The sequence below is a fragment of the Chionomys nivalis genome, chromosome 17 (assembly GCF_950005125.1).
Source record: "Chionomys nivalis chromosome 17, mChiNiv1.1, whole genome shotgun sequence".
NCBI classification, from domain to species: Eukaryota; Metazoa; Chordata; class Mammalia; order Rodentia; family Cricetidae; genus Chionomys; species Chionomys nivalis.
The window spans coordinates 48,192,462-48,202,226 of NC_080102.1; the positions used below are offsets into that span (position 1 = coordinate 48,192,462).

Sequence of the window (9,765 nt, forward strand, 5' to 3'; positions counted from 1 at the left end):
CGCCTGGCAGCCTCTGCTAGGCTGGCTCGGGGGCGGGGTCGTGCGTCACTTGGCCGCTTAGACAGGCGGGGCCAAGGGAAAACCGCCTCCTTTCGTGGGCGGGGAGAGGGAGGTGCCCCTCCTGTGGGCGCGACCCACCTCCCTCCGTGGGCGGGACCAAGCGGCAGGCCCAGGAGGACTTGGTTTTGCAGCGGGCACTGGTACCCATGCCCCATGAAGCCTGTCTGGAGGCTGCCGCTGAGCTGCTGTCCTGATGGCCGAGGCCCACTACAGGCTAAGCATCAGATAAAAGTCTCGAAGCCATAATGCTCGTATTCCAGCAATCAGGGGTGAACAAGGCTGGGACTACATGACACTACCTGGTTCTGCCTGTTGCAGTGTGTGTCCTAGCGCTCTCCTGCAATTATTTAGTTTGAAGCAGTTCATGACCGCATTCTCTGGTTTTTCTAGTTTCCTTTCTCCCTGCCAGCCCTTCCTCAGATTTCGCCCTTCTAAGAAGCCTGTTACATCTTGACTCTCTGCGAATAGATGTAACTTATCTCTCAAGTGAGTCCCCGACTTCTTCCTGTGGATTCCTAAAGGGAAAGGCAACTTTAGGTTGTTCTTAAGTAACCAGCTGATTGCAAGAGGAACAAGGAAACCCGATAATCTGATTTGTGGCGTGACAGGCAATTGCCACCTTCCTTGCCCAGCATGGCACCCCAAAAGGATACCTTCTCTTCACAATTCCTGCTGCTGCCCCTGATTTGGAGAAAATATTTTAAATGGCCCTTTTGCCCGAAACAAAGTATTTTCAAATTTTAATTGCTAATTGCCAGTTATTGCTTGATTTGGAACGCCGCCTCCCCTTGATTTAAATATTCTGTAAATTATCTTATGTTGGCGCCCTTCAGGAGATAAAGACTACTGAACCATCTTTCTGGGGCAGCCTCGTTCCTCAGGCATAAAATACCAGATTTAAATGAAAAATAAATTTAAGATCCATGGTTTCTATCCGCAATTCCCACTCTCATTTAGTTCCCTTATTTGAACAAAAAGTTTCTTAGCATGAGGCCTGTTCATGAAGTCTGAGATTGTTTCCTTTACAGCAAAAGGTTTCTGCCATCCCTATTACACTATGAAGTTACTGAATTTTGTCCATGTTTGCTTCACTTTGACACCATAACTCCATAATATTGCACTTTTCAGTAACGAAAAAAGTTGGGAAAACATGAGCTCAGAGGAATAGCTTTAAATGTATTGTGTAGCTTTAAAGCAAGGCTTTACCATCTTCCCAGGGAGAGAAGAAGCACAGTCTTAGATTCTGAAACAACGAAAACTAATACTCGTACAGTCTACAGAAGATTCAGGTGAGAGCTTGGGCAGGCCTTGGCAGAGACCACTGCAGCAAAACTGCGCCCCCTGGTGGTCATCTGACCATGCGCGTTCTGCTGAGAACTCCCCAGATGATGTCAGTTAACAGTTTCTTCCTGTTGAGATGAAGTAAGTCTGGTTTCAAATCCATCTGGCATCGTGAACACTGTGACTCCTCCTCACTAGCAGTTCCAAATTCAACGCTGGAATTCAGAGTACTGAACTACTCCTGAAAATGATCTAAACCTGAGGTCAGGTTACTTCAAAAAGAAATGTGACATCAGAAAGTCAAACAGTGCTCTTCAGGTTCTTGGCAATAGCCAAGTTCATTGGATTAGGCACCATAGCATTCAACTGAAATAGAGTTCTCTATATCCTACCCCAGCTTAATGCCACGAGGAAACAAAAGTTGGGGACTGAGACAGGGCAGAGTTCATGTTCACCAGTGTTCCACAGATTTTTAAACATGTTTTAAAAATCCCTACGTTGGTCATATGATGAGGATAGAGTTAAAGCCAGTCAACAGCTACATTTTGAGACTGAGTGGAGATGATCTTCGTGTGGGTGGGGGTAGACTGTGAGAGGTTTCCTTAAGGAATGCACTGTATTATCCTATCAACAACAAGCAAATGGATGTTGACAGGGTGACAGATTTGAGTTACTATAAGTACCTAGCAGAGAAAGAGAACAGAGAAGGAAAGAAAAACATTTTCAGCACGACTGGCTATGAAAACCAAATACAGACACCAGAGAAAGAAAACGCTCAGAAAAAGATTTAGTTTGCACTGGTTACTACAGGTTTTCATACAAACAAGTGCACTAAAGCAATTCATTTGCATTGTTCTGATTCATAGTGTCTATGGAAATACCTGCTGATATACTACAAATTATTACACTGAAAAGAAATGGTTGACATAAAATTCTGACTGAGTTCACCAGAGAAGATAGAGGAACAGTCTAAATTCAAATTCTGGTGCTTAAAAAAATCAGGGCTTTAATCTTCTAGGCAAGTGCTACAATACTAAACTAACCCAGTTTCTGATTGGTTGCAGTTTGGTTGGTTTTGTGTCAGTTTGACATAAGCTAGAGTCACCAGAGAGGAAGGAGCCTCAGCTGAAGAAATGCCTCCCTGAGATCCAGCTATGAGGCACTTTCTTCATTAGTGATCAGTGTGGGAGGGCCCAGCCCATGGTGGGTGGTGTCACCCCTGGGCTGGTGGTCCTGGGTTCTATAAGAAAGCAGGCTGAGTAAGCCAGAGTAAGCAAACCAGTAAGCAGCACTCCTCCATGGCCTCTGCATCAGCTCCTGCCTCCAGGAGCCTGCCCTGTTTAGTTCCTGTCCTGACTTCCTTCAGTGATGAACAGCAATGCTAAAGTGTAAGCCAAATAAATCCTTTCCGCCCTAACTCATTTTTTGGTGATAATGTTTCTTCACAGCAATAGAAACTCTAAAGACATTAAATATTAAAAATTTTATATTTTTCTCCCATGTTTAAGACTACATATAAAAATTGTTTAAAGTTTTATCATTACTAGTAAATACTGAAATTGTTTATGAACTATCAACTAGTAAAACAAAACATGAATGATTTTAATCTCTCTTGAGTCTTAAAGTATACTTAATTTCTGTGTTTATTGGTGGCCATTCTCTGTCTGGTGATCACTATGGAGCCTTAGTTACAGAAGACAGAGCACAATTTTTGTGCACTTACCTCCAAATAAATGGCATAATAGCCAGCCACTATTCATACATGTGATAGCTCTTACAGAAAAAAAAATCATGAACTAAAATAAAATCCATAAAACACAACAAACATCAAGTATAAACACTTCAAAAATCTTTGAAAAGTAAATCTTTATAAATTATGAGTCTCTTGGGTCAGGCGGTGGTGGTGCACGTCTTTAGTCCCAGCACTTGGGAGGCAGAGGCAGGCGGATCTCTGTGAGTTCAAGGTCAGCCTAGTCTAGAAGAGCTAGTTCCAGGACAGGAACCAAAAGCTACGGAGAAACCCTGTCTCGAAAATCAAAAAAATAAACAAACACATAAATAAATAAATAAATAAATAAATAAATAAATAAATAAAAATGAGTTTCTGTACTTCTCATTATCTATTTTCCAAAAGAAGAGCTTCTCTGATGAGGATCCATGAATATATGGGTATAGAGATAACAGCTTGCAGACGATTGGTGGACATCTCCTCAATGCTGAGGGATCATCATAGAAGAATGGGGGGAGAGATTTTAAGAGGTAGAAGTAGTGTACATCTGCATCAAGACATTATTTTCTGGACAGAACAAGGCCATTGTACAGATGAACTTACTGTGACTGTGACTGCTTTAGACCTATGTGAGATCAAGACAGACAAAATCCCAGCTAAGATGGTGTTATGGCTTGAATGAAAATGGCCCCCTTAGGCTCGTATATTTAAATACTTAGTCCTCAATTGTTGGAACTCCTTCTGGAAGGATTACGAGGTGTGGCCTTGTTGAAGGAAGTATGTCACTATGTCACTAGGGGTGGGCTCTGAAGTTTCAAAAGCCCAAGGCAGGCCCAGTGCCCCCTCCCTCCCTCACTCCCTCCCTCCCTCACTCCCTCCCTCCCTCCCTCCCTCCTTCCCTCCCTCTGTCTCTGTCTCTGTCTCTCTCTGCAATCATGATGTAAGCTCTCAACTACTCCTCCAAGACCATGCCTGTCTGCCTGCCACCATTCTCTCTGCCATGCAGATCATGGACTAACCCTCTGAACTGTAAGCAAGCAAGTCCCCAATTAAATGCTTTCTTTTGTAAGCTGCCTTTATCATGGTGTTTCTCCATAATGAGCGCAGAAATGGAGGGAGGGGCTCATGAAGTAGCGTCCCTAGCTGAGAAGCTGTTAGCAATTGATGAATGATGGGGGAAAGAGAATAAACTTTCTTCATAGATGGAGACCCCGAGACTATTCATGATCCAGTAGACAGTCGTTCATCCAGGCAAACAGGCAGCAACAAGTGGATTCAGTGAGCTTTAGTTAAAAAAGAGCACGTGAAACTGTGAGGAAAATATGAGGGGGGAGGGAATGAATTGGTGGAAGAGACTGGGAGGTAGATTTGATCAGAACATATTACATGCATATTGACTTTCTCAATAAAAAATCTTGACAACTGTGAAGCTAAAAACTACGTCAATACACTTTCAATTAGCAGCCTATGGTCTTTGAAAACTCCTTTTGACTCTTTGCAGAGAACTAGGAAAGTTATGTTAGAAGCTTATCCAAAATAAGTCAGTAAATAACTAAAAAAGGAAGCTTCCTACTATGAAAAATTACTCCTCAAAATTCAATGTTAAAAAATGCATTTCTGAGCTGGAGAGCTAAGATAATTTTGTTATCTTCTCTAAATCATTGATTTATTACAAGTATGGAAAAACTCCGTGTTGTCACTAGCTAATCCTGACAGATCTCCCTTGGGGAATGATTTGGTAAAGAAATGAGAATGTCATCATGCACAGACAAGAAGAGCAAAGTCAATTCTTCCTCGTGATCTTTGTTTTCCAGAATGGCGATGAAATTTCTGCGCAGGAGCCCGAGGGTAATCACAGTTATTTCTCACCGACATACCAGCTAAGTGTACCCTCAGCCTCCAATTACTATGGTGATAGATGAGACACTCACAGTGTGAAGAACAGAGGGAAACACAGTCAACTAATATATACAGCATTCAGAGAATTATTAGTGCGTTTGCTTGCTTTGCTTTTTTTCCAGACAGGGTCATGTTATGTACCCCAAGTTAGATTAAAATACTTCATCCTCTTGCCTGGCATGTGTCACAATACTTGTAGACTTAAAGCACCCTTTTTATATTAAAATGCGTTAATATTAAGTTTAAGTATGCAGCAGTACTTTATGACCCCCCTCTGTGTGTTATATATTTGATTGCTTATTTATTTATTCATTCACTTCTTTATGTTATATGGTATCTTAGTTTAGATTTCTATTGTAGCAATATACACCATAATCAAAGCAACTTTGGAAGGAAAGGATTTATTTCAGCGTATTCTAGGTAAGAGCTCATCATTGAGGGAAATCAAGGCAGGAACTAAAACAGGGCAGGAATCTGGAAGCAGGAACTAATGCAGAATCAGTGGAGGGGTGCTGCCTACTGGCATGCTCATCATGGCTTGCTCAGTCTGCTTTCTTATACAACCCAGCACCACCAGCCCAGGGATAACACCACTGGCAATGGGCTGGGCCCTCCCTCGTTGATCACTAATGAAGAAAATGCCCTACAGTCAGATCTTGGGGAGTTATGGTTCACTCCTTTCAGATGACCTTAGCTTGTGTCAAGTTGACATAAAACTACCCAGGACATATGGCCTCTTGCATTAATGACCTAGCTGGCCTGGAACTTGCCATGTAGACAAGGCTAGTCTTGCACTTTTTCAAGCCTCCTCTTTCCTCCCCCCAAACATGTGGGATATGGGATACATATTTCATTTACATTTTAGGGTTGCCTATATCTCCTTTGCTCAGGCAATCCTTTTGATCCATGCACACACAGAGAGAGTGGTGAAGGAGTAGGTGGACAAACCTGGTGATCAGTGGGATGACAGATGTGACAGCAGCTGGCTATCACATCCCATTGTTTTTTTTTGTTTGTTTTTTGTTTTTGTTTTTGTTTTTTTCCATGTCTCCCCATTCACAATACAGACCAGGCACAGTGGCCTGGGCTGAGGTGTACATGGGGTGGCTTTATTATGCCTCCTCTTTCTATACAGCCAGTGTAAGAACACAGCCTGTGGTAAGCACAAGGAGGCCCATCCCATTGTTTTTAAGGCAGGCAGTCATCACAGTATAGCCCAAGCTGGTCTTGAACCTGTTATCCTCTGACCTCAGTCCCCCAAATGCTGTGATTCCAGCACAGGAATTTGGGTTTAATTTAGAGTATCCAATTCAATGATGGCATACTTTTTATTATGTAATTAATTTAAAATCAAGACTAGAAAGTTCCCAGCATTAGGCGCATGCCTTTAATCCCAGCACTTGGGAGGCAGATGCAGGCAGTTCTCTGGGAGTTCAAGGCCAGCCTGGTCTACCGAGTCAGTTTCAGGATAGGCTCCAAAGCTACAGAGAAACCCTGTCTTGGAAAAAAAAAAAACCAACAAAAAAATTAAATAACACTGGATTAACCATGGGTCAAAGACGGAACTATGAAGGAGATTAGAATATATTTTTAACTGAATTAAAATAAAAATGTAACAGATGAAAATTTGTGAGGTGCCTCTCTTTCAGAGCTCTTAGAACTTGGTAGCACTAAATGCCTATAATAGCAACAAAGTAGCTTGAGTCAATTGTCTCAGCTTTAACCTTGAAAAGAAGAAAAGAAAGAGCAAGCAAGTTAGAGAGGAAAACAAAGAACCAGAAGACAGAGATGGTCAATAATTTTTTAAAAGATTAATAATATTTGCAACCATCCCTGAAAGACCAGGGAAAAAGAGAAGGTAGAGAGTAGCTGTCAGAGTGAGGGAGGGAGCATCATTACAAATACTGTAAAAAAAAAAAAGTCTGCCCACAGTTTGATGCAGTGTATACACTTCCTATAATAAAACTGCCCAAGGTCATACCAATTGTCTTAATTTTTATTACTGTGATCAAACACCATGGCCGAAAGCAAATTACAGAGGAAAGGGTTTATTTTATCTTACAGCTTGTAGTCCATCAGCTAGAGAAGTCAGAAAAGGAACTCAAGGCAGGTGGATGTTAGAGGCAGGAGCTGATGCTGAGTCCATGGAGGAGTGCTGCTTACTGGCTTGCTCCTTGTGATTTGCTCAGCCTGTTTTCATATACAGTACAAAACCACCAGCCCAGGGATGGCACCACCCACCATGGACTGGGACCTCCATATCAATCAAGAAACTATCCTAGAAGATTGCCTACAGGTAAATCCAATAGAGGGGTTTTCAAAGTTAATAGTATTTCTTCAAATGCCTCAAGCTTGTGTCACATTGACAAGCACACCAAAAGAACAAACAAACAAATAAATGAATACTAGACAAAAATAACAATTAAATTCTGAGCTGGAGAGATGGCAGAGAGGTTAAATGTATTTGCTGCTTTTCCAAAGGATCTGAGTTTGATTCCAAGTGTCTGCATGGTTCACAGACACTCCAGCTCGGTGGAAATCCAACTCCTTTGACCTCTGAAGCATTTGCACTCACTTGCACATACCTGTAAGCACACGTGAGTGTGCATGTTGCGCATGCACACTCACACACACACACAAGTTGAAAGCAATAAAAATAAAAATTTTTTAAAGAAATTTTGCTAACTGAGGAAACAAAGGATAGGTTCTCTTCCAGAAGGTCTTTAGTTTTCAGGCTGTTTTTATTTATTTTTTGTTTGTTTGTTTGTTTGATTATTTGAGTCAGAATCTCACTTTGTGGCACAAACTAGCAGTGACCCTCCTGCCTCAGTACCTGTCATGTTCTGGGATTACATGCATGTACTACAAGGCCAGGCTGCTTTTCTTAAAGACAGCTGTAAAAGAATAAACATTTAAAAAAAAACACATTTGTAGATGAACTTTTTATCAAAATTAGAAAATGTCTACACTTCAAGAGGTACCTTTGTTTTAATTAAACTTATTTTTAGATAATGATAGCATCACACATTTAACGTCTTAGTTAGGGTTACTTTTGCTGTGATGAAACACCATGACCAAAGCAACTTCGAGGGGAGAGGGTCTGTTTGGCTGATCTATCTAGCATCATAGTTCACTGAGGGAAGCCAAAGCAGGAACTCAAACAGGGCAGGAACCTGGAGGCAGGAATTGATGCAGAGGCCATGGAAGAGGATGCTTGCTGACTTGCCCCTTGTGATTTCTTTAACCTGCTTTTTTTTTTTTTTTTTTTGACAGGGTTTTTCTGTAGCTTCTGGTTCCTATCCTGAAACTAGCTCTTGTAGACCAGACTGGCCTCGAACTCACAGATATTCGCCTGCCTCTGTCTCCCGAGTGCTGGGATTAAAGGCATGCACCACTACTGCCCGGCTCAACCTGCTTTCTTATAGAACACAGGACCAACAACCCAGGGGTGGGTGGAGGAGGATTAAAAATCTAACGTCCAATCTTGGAATGGAGGACTGGTGAGAAAAACAAAAATAAAAAACCCTGGGACTTGTGGTCTTCTGGCTGTGAGGATAAGTGACAAGATTCTTCACTTGTATTTCTTTTTCACTAGTCTTATGAAAATTCTTGTGATATCTCACTGTGCGTGTGTGTGTGCCTATGTGTGTGTATGTTTGTGTGCCTGCCTGTGTGTGTGTTCCTGGGGTTTGAATCTAGGATTGTTAAAATTCCAGTCAGCTATTCCCATTGCATCGCATTTTCTTCAGCACCCATTGTATTTTACTAAATACTTCATCATTTTGAAGACTGTCAAAAATATATAGCATGTATTTTTAATATTGTCACCCATGCTTTCATTGTTAGTAAATAGAAATAAAGTTAAGTTTTATATGCTTATCTTATCTAGATCCCTTATTAGTTCCAGATTGCTTTTTTTCCCCCTCAGGAAATACCTTTAAGAAAATCAAAGGACAAGTCACACAATAGAGGGGAAAATTACAAGCTGCACACACGAGAGAGGACTCATATCCAGAACTATACATATTCAATAACGAAAATGAGAACAAGTTAATTAAAAGATAGGTTGTATATTGGGACAACAGTATCCATGATTAGTTAGTACACATGAATCACTGCCTAAGATCTACTAGTGATTAGGGGCATATAAACGGAAATCATGATGAGGTATGACAACACACCCAATCAAATAGCTCAAATGAACTGCTTGGCCATATAAAATGTTTTTGAGGGTGTAATCAGACTGAGGCACTCATCTCCAGATAAGACTATAAAAATTATACAATTATTTAAAAAAATAACTTGGCATTTTTTTAAAAAAGGCTAAACATTTTGTGATTCAATCATTCAACCTGTTACTATTGTTCAGGGAGATGAAAACATTTATCAGTACAAAATCATTATGGTTCTTTACTTACGGTAGACAAAAAAAAAATCCAAGTAAATTCAGATGTCTCTCACCAGATGAAGAAATAAATTGTTAACATCTGTATGTGGAAAAACTAATCAGTAACCAATATAATGCAATGATTTATAGGTGAATTTTAACCAACTAGATCTCAAAATAATTATTCTGTGAGAAATACGGCAAAAACAGTACATGTTGTAAAATTTTACTTGTATACAGTGATGTTAGAAAGGTAATCTGTAGTAAAAATGAATCAGGCATTGGTGCCTTTTGGTTGGCTTTTATGACATACAGGGAAAGAAAGAGATCTCAAAGGAAGAGGAAAGAGATTTCAGAAAGGCTGAAGGCCCATGTTTGACCTGTGTGCCTCTGTTTATTATCGGGACCA

At 40.8% G+C, this 9,765-nt stretch overlaps 1 non-coding gene across 1 annotated transcript; it reads right to left on the reverse strand.

Annotated features, from left to right (window-relative positions):
- Positions 1 to 6,011: 6,011 nt before the first annotated feature.
- Positions 6,012 to 6,144, reverse strand: LOC130889268 (small nucleolar RNA SNORA51). The gene has a single exon (XR_009058535.1). It is a non-coding gene; the product is annotated as a small nucleolar RNA SNORA51 (small nucleolar RNA).
- Between the last annotated feature and the right edge of the window lie 3,621 nt (positions 6,145 to 9,765).